Source organism: Chiloscyllium punctatum, chromosome 51, assembly GCF_047496795.1.
Source record: "Chiloscyllium punctatum isolate Juve2018m chromosome 51, sChiPun1.3, whole genome shotgun sequence".
Lineage (NCBI taxonomy): Eukaryota > Metazoa > Chordata > Chondrichthyes > Orectolobiformes > Hemiscylliidae > Chiloscyllium > Chiloscyllium punctatum.
In genome coordinates this window covers 25113355-25126341 of record NC_092789.1, presented here as the reverse complement: position 1 = coordinate 25126341, position 12987 = coordinate 25113355, and positions in this window count along the sequence as shown.

The following is a 12987-nucleotide window of genomic DNA, read 5'->3' as shown; positions in this document are numbered from 1 at the left end:
ACTCCCTCCCTCTCGCTTCCCCACAACCCCTCTCTCTCTAGCCCTCTCTAACTCTCTCACACTCCCTCCTACCACTCTCTGAAAACCTCCCATTCTCTCTCCATTCAACCCTCCGACTGCTTCCGTTTCGAACCAGTCCAACTCCCTCTTTTCAACTCTCTCTACCAACCACACACTCTCTCTCCGCTTCTCTCTCCCTCTCGAACCGCTCCCACTCTCTCCCTATCAGATCCCACAATCTTTCTCTCTTCCCAACGCCCCCTTCTCTCCACTCCACTCTGTCGCACATTCTCTCTCTCGATCACCACACATTCTCACTCTCCAGACCCTATCACTCTCTCCACCACACATCATCTCTCTACCCCTCCCATTGCCTCTCAATCTCACCAACGCCCTCCCACTCTGTCTTTCTGTCTCCCTCTCACTGTCTCTACACCCCTCTTCCACTCACTACCCCTGTCCCCCTCTCTCTACCGCTCTCTATCCCTCCCACTCTCTCTCTTACACCGTCCCATTCTTTCTCTCCATCGAACACATTCCCTCAGTTTCTCTACCGCCTCCCATTCTCTCCCTTTAATCCACTCCCACTTTCTCTCCCTCCTACTATCACTCCCTCACTCCCCCACACCGTGTCTTTTTCTCTCTTTCCCCACTCTCTCAGATTTCCCCTCCAACTATCTCTGTCTTCCCGCTCGCACTCACTTTCACCCCCCACGATCGTCTCTGTCTAACCCCTCCTCTATCTACCCCACTCCCACTCTCTGTCTACTCCATTCCAGTCTGTCTCACTCTCCACTCCATACCCTCTCATTCTCTACCATTCTCCTACTCTGTGTCTCTGACACCCGCACATCCTCTCCCTCCCCTACCCTCCACGGTCTCTTTCCCTAAACACTCCCACTCTCTCACCCCATCCCATTCTTTCTGTCCACGTCACTCCCTCTCTGTCTTTACTGTTCTCCCACTCTGTACACTCTACTCCACTGCCTCTCTCTCTCTAAACCTCCTACGTTTTCTATCTCTAGCCTCTCCCATTCTCTGTCCCTTTACTCCTTCCCAATACCTCTCACACTATCCACCACACTCTAACTCTCTACCGTCCCCGAATCTCTCTCTACCCCACTCCCACATTCTCTCTCCCCCTCCCACACTCTCATTCTAAATCCTTCACATTCTGTCTCTCTTATAGCTCCTAGTATTTCACTCTCTTCACCACTACCCTCTCTCTCTACTCTACTCCCTCCCACTTTCTTTCTCTACCCCAACTACTCTCATTCTCCACCCCCTCACACTCACCCTAACACAACTCTCTCTCTACACCACTCCCACTCTCTCTACCCCCTTACATTCCCTCACCGTCTGACCATCCCACTGTCGCTGTCTCTCTAAACCCCTCACACTCTCTCTTGCGTCCTCTCATCCACACTCCCTCTTCCCGGCTCCTACTCACAACCCCCTCCTCTTCTCTCTAACCCACTCTCTGTCTCTCCTTCTCCTTCATTTGCTCTAACTCTCCAACTCTTTCTCTCTCTCCCCCTCCCATTCTCTCTTGCTATCTAAAACACTCCCTACTCTCTCTACCTTCTCCCATTCTCTCGATTTACCCCACCCCCACTCTCTGTCTCTCTCCCACACTCTTTCCCTCACGCGCTCTCACATCCCTTTATATCACATCTCACTCTCTCTCTCTTTGATCCCACTCCCTCTTTTTCTCTCTACCCCACTCTCTCTCTTTCTCTCTTCCACCACTCTGTCACTGCCTCTCCCACTCTCTGTCTTCCTCGCTCTCACTCTCTCTCTTCTCACCTCCGATTCACTCTGTCTACCCCTTCCCCCCTGTCCTGGCCTCCCATAATCTCTCTTTCTTTCTTCCCACTGCCATTCACACACACTCTCTATTCTCTCCCTCCCTGTCTCTCTATTCCCATCCCACTACCTCTCATTCCTTTTGCATCCCAGCCTCTCTCTGTCTACCCTCGTACTCTCTTTTGTCCCTTCCTACTTACTCTCTCACTCTCCCCCTTCCAGTCTCTCTCTCCTCTCCTCGCACTCAATCTTTTTATCTTCCCCTTCCAACTGTCTCACTGTCTACCCCGTCATTCTACTTAAATCTAGCACCACCTTCCCTCTCTGTCAACTTTTCCCACTCTGTCATCTCATCCCACATTCTCTCTCTCTTCCTGTCTTCCCCCCACTCATCCACACAGTCTCTCTAACCCCTACCTCTATCTCTCTAATCTCATCCAACTATCTCTCTCCTATCACATCCCAGTCTCTCTCTGTCAACACAGCTCATATCCTCCCTCTCAGCCCCCATCCCTCTCCCTCGCTCTAGCCCCTCCCACTAACTCTGTCACTTTCCCTCTCTCTCTACCCCACTTGGTCTCGCTTTCTACCTCCTCCCACTCTCTCCATCTACTCCCTCCCACTCTATCTGCCCAACCTCTCTCTCACGCTAGGCTCTCCGATTCTCTCTTTCGATACTCATCTCTCTCTCTTTCTCTTCAGCCACTCTATCCCTATCTCTCTACTCCCCTCCCTCTAACTCTTTTTTCTGCTCCCACTCACGCTTTCTACCAACTACAACTGTCTCTCCCTCATTGTCTCTTCTCCCTCTCACCTTTTCTGTCTCCATACCCTCCCTCTGCATCTCTCTCTACCCACCTCCCTCTCTCTTCCCATCACACTCTCTCTCCATCTTTCTCTCTCTACCTCCTTCCATTAACTCCCTCTCTCACACACATTCCTTCCCTCTCTCTATCACCTCCCATTCTCTCTGTCAAACACCTCCCACTCACTGTCTCCAGCAACCCAATCTGTACCTACCACACTCTGTCTCTACCCCAATCCCAAAATTTGTCTCTTCCCCTTGGAGTCTCTCTCCCAGCCACACTCCCTCTCACTCTATCTCTATCACTCTCTTCCTGGAATATTTTCTCTACCGTTCGTTCAGTCTCTCTCTGCAACCTCCCAATCTCTCAAAACCCTCGCAATCTCTCTCTGTTCTCTTGCGCCTGTTCTTTCAATCTAACCCCCTTCCAGTCTCTCTCACTCCAGCCCCCCACTCGCGCTCCAAACTGTCCCTCTCTCTTGCTACCCCATTCTGTCTCTCTAGCCCACGCCTACAATCACTCTACCCCGTTCAACTCCCTACCTTTGCCACACTCCCTCCCACTCTGCCTCTGTCGCTCTATGAGAAAATTCTGAAGAAGGGCTCATTCCCGAAACGTCGATTCTCCTATTCCTTGGATGCTGCCTGACCTGCTGCGCTTTTCCAGCAACACATTTTCGGCTCTATCTCTCTCCCGCTAACTGTCTCTCTGAGCGTCTCCCAATCTCTCTCTACCCATCTCGAACGCCAAAAATCGTTTTGGCTCTCAACACCACCCCCCTCACACTCTTCAGCCCCCACTCCTCTGTCTGCACATCCCCCCTCTATTTGTCACCCTTCCACTGTGTCACTCACACTCACAATGTCTCTCTAAAAACTTCCCATTTGCTTTCGACTCCATACGTTATCCCTACTGCACTCCATATCTCTCAATATCACTCTCGCTAACCCCTCTATCCCTCTGGAGCCCCACACTCCATCTCGCTCTACCGCCTCCCACTATCTTTCGCTCTCTTCCCCTCCCACTCTCTCCCTCTCTCTTCACCATACCTCTTTCTCTGTACCCCACTCCCTCTCTCTCTTTCTTTCCCTTCAAATGATCTCCCTCTACCCCACTCCTGCACTCTCTCTTTCACTTCACACTCTCTCTCTTCCGATCCCACACTCTATCTGTCTCTTGAGCTCATACGCTGTCTCTTCACCCCTACAAAACTGTGTCGAAGAAAACGCCTCGGTCTCTCTCTCTCTCCCCTTCCATCTCTCTCTTTGACTACATCCCCCCCCACTCAGTCTCTCTCTGTACATCGAATCTTATCTCTCTCTCATATCCCGCCATCCCTCTCTCTCTCTACCACCTCCCCTCCCACCCTCTGCTTCTAAAACCTACAACACTCTCTCTCTTCTCTCCGCTTTCTCTCTTCCCCTCACGCAGTCTCTCTGTCTCTACTCCGTCCCACTCTCTTTACCCTCCTGCTGCTCTCTCTCCCACCTCCCCTTTCTCTTCCGCATCCCCCTCTCGCAGTTTACCCAACTTCCCCTACCCATCCCTCTCTCTCCCTCCTCCATTCCCTCTCTATCACACACTCTACATCCGACTGTCCCCGTCCGACTATCTTTCTTTCCCATCCCACTCTCTCTCCCGACTGCATCTCTCTTTCATTCTCTCTTCTCACTCCCACTATCTTTCTCTCTCTTCCCCTCCCACTATCTCCCTCTCTTTCTTCACCATCCCTTTTTCTCTGTACCACACTCTCTTTCTCTCTTTCTCTCCCCCACAAACGATCTCTTCCTCGACCCCACTCCTGTTCTCTCTCTTTCTCTCTCCACCATCTCTCCCTTCCGATCTCACTCTCTATCTGTCGATCGAGCTCACAATGCTGTATCTTCTCCGGGTCTTTCCCTCTGCATCACTCTTTCTACCCACTTCCCTCTCTCTACCCGACTCACTCTATCTTTCTCTCTTCCCACTCCCATTCTCTCCCACTCCCTCTCTCTCTACCGCTTCCCTCTCTCTCTGTCATTCCCTCCTTATCTCTCTCTATTATGCCTCTCACTATCTCTTTCAAACCTCTCCCACTCATTGTCTTCACATCCCAATCTCGACCCGCTCTCTCTATCCCCTCGCGCAGTCTCTCCCCTTCCCTCTCTATCTACACCTATCTCCGTCTCTACACCAATCCCACCGTCTCTAAGCCCTTGCACTCTCCCTCTCTGCCGCACTCCCGCCCAGTCTCACTATCTCTCTCTACCCCCGAAATCCCTCTCTACCTCTCTTCCACACCCTCTCTACCGGTCTCGTAATCTCTGTCGACAATGCTCCAACACTCTACCGCTGTCCAAATCTCTCTGTCTCGACATACACTCACACTCTCTCTCCCTTGCATTCTCTCTCTGTCCACCCCTCCCACTCTCTATATAAAGCCCTTCCGACTCTCTCTCTCTACCACCTGCCACTGTCTCTCTCAAAACTATCTCATTCACTCTCTCCACCCTTCCCCTCTCTCTTTCCCACTCCCTCTCTCTGTCTCTCGCGACCCCCTCGCGTCGTCTCTCCCCTACCCAAATCTATCAAACCCATTCTCCCTCCCTACCACAATCTCGCTCTCTCTCCCTTATCCTCTTACGTACCCTCTCTACCTCTCTGCCATACTCCCTCCCACTTTTTCTCTCTCTCGACTGACGAACTCTCTCTGCACCACTCTCTCACTCTCTCTCTCTACAACCCACCATCTGTATCTCTCTACCACCCTCACATTTTCTCTCTGTCTACTCTCTCACACACACTGTAAATCCCTCCAAGTCTCACTCTCCCTACCTCCTCCCACTCACTCTCTCCACCTTCCCACTGGCGACCTCTCCCACTCTCTGTCTACCCCAATCCCACTCTCTCTCTACCACTTTCCAATCTCTCTGTCTGTCACACTCCCTCCCAATCTGTCTCTCTCGCTCTAACCCTGAATTCTATTTGCCTCTCTCCCAATCTCTATCTCTCCCCCTCTCCCACTCTCTCCCTCTATCCCTATCCATGCTAAAACCTCCCATTCTTTCTATGTCTACCCCCTCCCACTGTCTCTCTGTACATCCCTCCCACTCCTTCTCGCTGTACACACTCCCACTCTCTCTTTTACCATTCCACTCTTTCCATCACCTTTCAATTCTGTCTCTAAACCACTCTGTACTCCCATTCTCATTCTACCCCCTACCACTATCTCTCTCCACGCCACTCTCTCTTTCTCTTTTCCACTCGCACTCACTCCGTCACAATCCACCCACTCTCTCTCTAGCGAACTCCCTCTCTCTTTCTCTGTTCTCCCTCCCATTCTCTCTGTACTCTCTCCTTCTGTCTCTACCCTTTCTAATTCATTACCTGCCTCTATCTATCTTACTCCTCCCAATCTCACGCGACACCCTACCTCTCTCTCACTACCCCTCCCACTTTTTCTGTACTCCCATCCGACTCTATCCCTCCAACTGTCTCCCTCTGCAATCTCTCTCTCTATATATATATATCTACACCACTCCCTCCCCCTCTGTCTACCCCCTGTCCCTCTCTCTGTTCTCCCTCCCATCTCTGTACCCCCTCCCTCTCTATCCTTCTCTCATGCGACACCCTTTTTACCCCTTCCAGCTCTCTGTTTTCCACTCTAACCTCACTATCCCACTTCAGCTCTCTCGTATAAACAATTACTGCAGGTGCTGAAAACTACATTCTGGATTAGTGCTGCTGGAAAAGCATAGGAGCAGCAGGCAGCATCCGAGGATCAGTAAAATCGACGTTTCGGGTAAAAGCCCTTCATCAGGAATACAGGCAGAGAGCCTGAAGCGTGGAGAGATAAGTGAGAGGAGGGTGGGTTCGGGGACAAAATAGGCGGGTGGGGGAAGGGGATGAAGGTGATAGATCTGGGGGGGGGGTGGTGGGGAAGAGGGATGGATTGGATAGGTGGACAAGAAGAAAGGCTGATAGGATCGGTCATGGGGACAGTGCTGAGCTGGAAGTTGGGAACTGCAGTGAGGTGGGGGAAAGGGAAATGAGGAAACTATTGAAGTCCCCATTGATGCCCTGAGGTTGAAGTGTTCCGAGGCAGAAGATGAGGCGTTCTTCCTCATTGCATCAGGTGGTGAGGAAGCGGCAGTGAAGGAGGCCCAGGACCCCCATTTCCTCTGCAAAGTGGGAGGGAGAGTTGAAATGTTGGGCCACAGGGCAGTGTGGTTGATTGGTGCGGGTATCCCAGAGATGTTCCCTGAAGCGTTCTGCTAGGAGGCGTCCAGTCTCCCCAATGTAGAGGAGACCGCATCGGGAGCAACGGATATAATAAATGATATTGGTGGATGTGCAGGTAAACCTTTAATGACTGTGGAAGGCTCCTTTAGGGCCTTGGATGGAGGTGATGGAGGAGGTGTGGGCGCAGGTTTTGCAATTCCTGCGGTGGCAGGGGAAGGTGCTGGGATGAGAGGGTGGGTTGAAGGGGGGCGTGGTCCTGACCAGGTAGTCACGGAGGGAACGGTCTTTGCGGAAGGCGGAAAGGGATGGGGAGGGAAATATATCCCTTGTGATGGGGTCCATTTGGAGGTGGCGGAAATGTCGGAAGTAGATCTGGTTTATGTGAAGGTTGGTAGTGTGGACGGTGAGCACAGGGGCATTCTGTCCTTGTTACTTCAGCTCTCTGTCTCTTTCTCTCTTCTCCCACTCTCTCCCTTCCTCTCACACTCTTCCTTTCTACTGTGTTTGCACTCACTCCCTCTCCACCCACACACTCTCTCTCCCTCTGCTCCCCATTTCTCTCTTCCCCTATCACACAGTCTATCTCTCTCTACTCCGTCCCAATCTCTCCATCCTCCTTCAGCACTCTCTCCCATATCACCCTTTCTCGGCACCCTCATCATATTTCTGTTCACCCTACTCCCCCTCACCCCTCATCCCTCCCTCTCCCTACACCCCTCCCACTTTCTCTCACTCACCCGGTCTCCGCCCCACCCCCTTTCTCTATCTTCCCCATCCGACTATCTGTCTGGTCCCCTCTCACTCTCTCTCTGCCGACACCAGCATAGAACATAGATAGAACATAGAACAATACAGCACAGAACAGGCCCTTCGGCCCACGATGTTGTGCCGAACTTCTATCCGAGATTAAGCACCAATCCATGTACCTATCCAAATGCCGCTTTCAGGTCGCCAATGAATCTGACTCTACCACTCCCACGGGCAGCGCATTCCATGCCCCCACCACTCTCTGGGTAAAGAACCCACCCCTGACATCTCCCCTCTACCTTCCACCCTTCACCTTAAATTTATGTCCCCTTGTAACACTCTGTTGTACCCGGGGAAAAAGTTTCTGACTGTCTACTCTATCTCTTCCTCTGATCATCTTATAAACCTCTATCAATTCACCCCTCATCCTTCGCCGTTCCAACGAGAAAAGGCCGAGAACTCTCAACCTATCCTCGTACGACCTACTCTCCATTCCAGGCAACATCCTGGTAAATCTTCTCTGCACCCTCTCCAAAGCTTCCACATCTTTCCTAAAGTGAGGCGACCAGAACTGCACACAGTACTCCAAATGTGGCCTAACCAAAGTCCTGTACAGCTGCAACATCACCTCACGACTCTTGAATTCAATCCCTCTGCTAATGAACGATAATACTCCATAGGCCTTCTTACAAACTCTATCCACCTGAGTGCCAACCTTCAAAGATCTATGTACATAGACCCCAAGATCCCTCTGTTCCTCCACCTGACCAAGAACCCTACCATTAACCCTGTATTCCGCATTCTTATTTGTTCTTCCAAAATGGACAACCTCACACTTGGCAGGGTTGAACTCCATCTGCCACTCCTCAGCCCAGCTCTGCATCATATCTAAGTCCCTCTGCAGCCGACAAATGCCCTCCTCACTGTCCACAACTCCACCAATCTTCGTATCGTCTGCAAATTTACTGACCCACCCTTCGACTCCCTCATCTAATTCATTAATAAAAATTACAAACAGCAGAGGACCCAGAACTATTCCCTGCGGAACTCCACTTGTAACTGGACTCCATGCTGAATATTTGCCATCTACCACCACTCTCTGACTTCGACCGGTTAGCCAGTTTTCTATCCAATTGGCCAAATTTCCCTCTATCCCATGCCTCCTGACTTTCCGCATAAGCCTACCATGGGGAACCTTATCAAATGCCTTACTAAAATCCATGTACACTACATCCACTGCTCTACCCTCATCCACATGCTTGGTCACCTCCTCGAAAAATTCAATAAGACTTGTAAGGCAAGACCTACCCTTCACAAATCCGTGCTGGCTGTCCCTAATCAAGCAGTGTCTTTCCAGATACTCGTAAATCCTATCCCTCAGTACCCTTTCCATTACTTTGCCTACCATAGAAGTAAGACTAACTGGCCTGTAATTCCCGGGGTTATCCCTATTCCCTGTTTTGAACAGGGGCACAACATTCGCTACTCTCCAGTCCCCTGGTACCACCCCAGTTGCCAGTGAAGACGAGAAGATCATTGCCAACGGTACTGCAATTTCCTCTCTTGCTTCCCACATAATCCTAGGATATATCCCGTCAGGCCCGGGGGACCTGTCTATCCTCAAGTTGTTCAAAATGTCCAACACATCTTCCTTCCTAACAGGTATCTCTTCTATCTTATCAGTCCGTTTCACACTCTCCTCTTCAACAATACGGTCCCTCTCGTTCGTAAATACTGAAGAGAAGTACTTGTTCAAGACCTCTCCTATCTCTTCCGACTCAATACACAGTCTCCCACCACTGTCCTTGATCGGACCTACCCTCGTTCTCGTCATTCTCAGGTTTCTCACATACGCATAGAATGCCTTGGGGTTATCCTTGATCCTATCCGCCAGGGATTTTTCATGCCCTCTCTTAGCTCTCCTAATCCCTTTCTTCAGGTCCCTTCTGGCTATCCTGTATCCCTCCACTGCTCTGTCTGAACCTTGTTTCCTCAACCTTATGTAAGCCTCCTTCTTCCTCTTTACTAAACATTCTACCTCCCTCGTCAACCAAGGCTCCCTCACACGACCATTTCTTTCCTGCCTGATAGGTACATACATATCAAGGACACGTCGTATCTGCTCCTTGAAAAAGTTCCACATTTCCACCACATCCTTCCCTGACAGCCTATGCTCCCAACGTATGCTCCTCAAATCCTGTCTTACAGCATCGTAATTTCCCTTCCCCCAATTGTAAAAACTTCCTTGTTGTGCGCACCTATCTCTCTCCATAACCAAGGTGAAAGTCACTATCTTTCATTCTCTCTTCTCCCTCCGACTATGTCTGTAGCCAATCCTTCCCTCTGCATCGTTCTCTACCCACCTTCCTCTCTCTCTACCCCACCCACTCTCTATCTTTCTCTCTTCCACCTGACACTCTCTCTTTCCTCCCCATCTCTACCTCCTCCCACTCTTTCTCTGCCCATCTCACTCTATCTGCGAACCATTCTCTCACGATAGCCCCTCCTACTCTCACTTTCTAACATCATCTTTCTCTCTGTCTCCAGTCCCTCCCTCTCTCCCTCATCCCCCCACTATCTCTCTTCCTTCGCTCCCACTGTCGCTCTCTACCAACTCCAACTGTCTCTCCCTCTTTGTCTTTCACCCTACCACTCTGTCTGTCTCAATTCCCTCCCTCTACATCTCTTTTCACCCACTAACCTCTCTCTTCCCATCCCGCTCTCTGTCCATCCCTCTGTATCTCATCCCATTAACTCTCTCTCTCATTCCCTCCCCTCTCTCTCTCTACCATTTCCCATTCTCTCTGTCAAACACCTCCCACTCACTGTCTCCAGCAACCCATTCTGTAGCTGACCCCCTCTCTCTCACTACCCCAATCCCACACTCTCTCTCTTCTCCTTGGAGTCTCTCTCTCGCTGCCACGCTCTCTCCCACTCTGTCTCTCTCTCTCTACCTCGAACTTTATCTCTACCGCTCTCCCACTCTCTCTCTCACGCCCTCCCAATCTCTCTACCCACTCGTAATCTATCGCTGTCTACCCACTCCTATTCGCTCCCTCTAAACGCCCTCCACACTCTCTCTACACCCCTCCACTCGCGCTTTCCAAACGACTCCCACTCTCTTGCTACCCCATTCCTTCTCTCTACCCCACCCCTACACTCTCTCTACTCTGTTCCACTCTCTATCTTTTCAACACTCCCTCCCACTCTGCCTCTATCTCTCTACCCCGAACTGTCTCACTGTACGTCTCCCAATCTCTCTCTACCCATCTCTAAAGCTACCATTCTTTTTGGCTCTCACCCCTCCCAGTATCTCTATCTGTCTCCACCCCCACTCCTCTGTCTGCATATTTTCCACTCTATCTCTCATCCTCCCAGTCTCTCTGTCACACTCCCACTGTCTCTCCAAAGCCTTCCCATTCCCTTTCGACCCCATAGTCTATCTCTACTGCACTCAATATCACTCCATTTCTCTCTCTCTCTAACCCCCCTCTCTCCCTCGAATCCACCCTCGCTCTCTCTCTACCGCCTCCCAGTATCTTTCTCCCTCTCCCCTTCCCACTCTCTCCCTCTCTTTCTTCACCATCCCTCTTTCTCTGTACTGCACTCCTTCTCTCTCTTTCTCTCTCTTTCTCTCCCCCACAAGCGATCGATCTTTCTACCCCACTCCTGCTTTCTCTCGTTTTCTCTCCACCCCTCTCTGTCTCCCGATCCCACTCTCCATCTGTCTACCGAGCTCACACGCTGTCTTTTCTCCCCTACAACACATTCGAGGAAACCGCCTTGGTCTCTCTCTCTCTCTCTCTTCCCTTCCATCTCTCTCTTTGACTGCTTCCCCCACTCAGTCTCTCTCTCTACATCGAATCTTATCTCTCTCTCTCTTATCCTTCCTTCCCTCTGTCTCTCTATCCCCTCCCATGCTCTCCTTCTAACCCCTCCTCCACTCTCTCCCCGCTCCCCTTTCTCTCTTCCCCACACGCAGTCTCTCTCTCTATTCCGTCCCACACTCTACTCTCCTGCTGCTCTCTCTCCCACCTCCCCTTTCTCTACCCCTCTCCCTCTCAGTTTACTCTACTTCCCTATCCCTCTCTCTCCCTAATCCCCTCTCTCTCTCAAACACACTCTTTATCCCCCCCTTTCCCTTTGTCTATTTACCCCCTCAGTCTATCTTTCTGTTCCCGTCCCACTCTCTCGACCGACTCCATCTCCCACTTTCATTCTCTTTTCACCCTCCCACTCTATCTGTCTCGATTCCTTCCCACTGCACCTCTCTTTCTCCCACCTCTCTCTCTCTATCCCGCCCACTCTCTCTCTTTCTCTCTTCTCCCTCCCATTCTCTCTCCCCTCCCTCTCACTCTCCCTCCTCCCTATATATCTCTGTCATTCCCTCCTTCCCTCTCTGACGCCTTCCACTCTCTCTCAAACCTATCCAACCCACTGTCTCCATAGTTCCACTCTCGACCCCACTCTCCCTCTCTCTTACCCCTCGCGCATTCTCTCCACTTCCCTCTCCATCTACACAACTTTCCCTCTCTAAACCAATCCTACTTTCACTACTCCTTTGCAATCTCCCTCTCTGCCACACTCCCTCCCACCCTTTCTCTCTGTACCCCGAACTCCATCTCCACTTCTCTACTCCACATACTCTCCACCGCTCTTCTTATCTCTGTCTACATCGCTCACACACTCTCTATCGTTCTCCAATCTCTCTCTCTACACACACACATACTCCCTCCCTTGAATTCTGTCTCTGTCCACTCCTCCCACTCTCTCTAATCCCCTTCTGACTCTCTCTCTACCACCTGTCACTGTCTCTCTCACAACTATCTCAGTCACTCTCTCCACCCTTCCCCTATCTCTCTATCCCACTCTCTCTCTCGCTGCCCAAATCTATCAAACACTTTCACCGTCTCTACCACAATCCCGCTCTCTCTCTCCCTACCCTCTTACACTCTACCTCTCTACCACACTACCTCCCACTCTTTCTCTCTCTCTACTCCCGAACTCTCTCTTCACCACTCTTCCAAACTCTCTCTCTACTTTCCTCCCTAAGTCTCTGTACAGCCCTCGCATTTTCTCTCTGTCTACTCCCTCACACACACTCTCTCGAAACCTCTCCAAGTCTCACTCTCACTACCCCGTCCCACTGACGCTCTCCACCCTCCCATTACTAGCTAGGACACCCTTCCTCACTACCCCACTCCCACTCTCTCTCTACCACCTTCTACTCACTCTAGCACGTTCCACTCTCTCTGTCACACTCCCTCCCAATCAGTCTCTCTCTCTATCCCTGAACTCTATCTACCTCTACTCCAATTTCTCTCCCTCCCCCTCCCACTCTCTCCCTCTACCACTGTCCACTCTCCAACCTCCCACTCTTTCTATGTCTACCCTCCCACAATCTCTC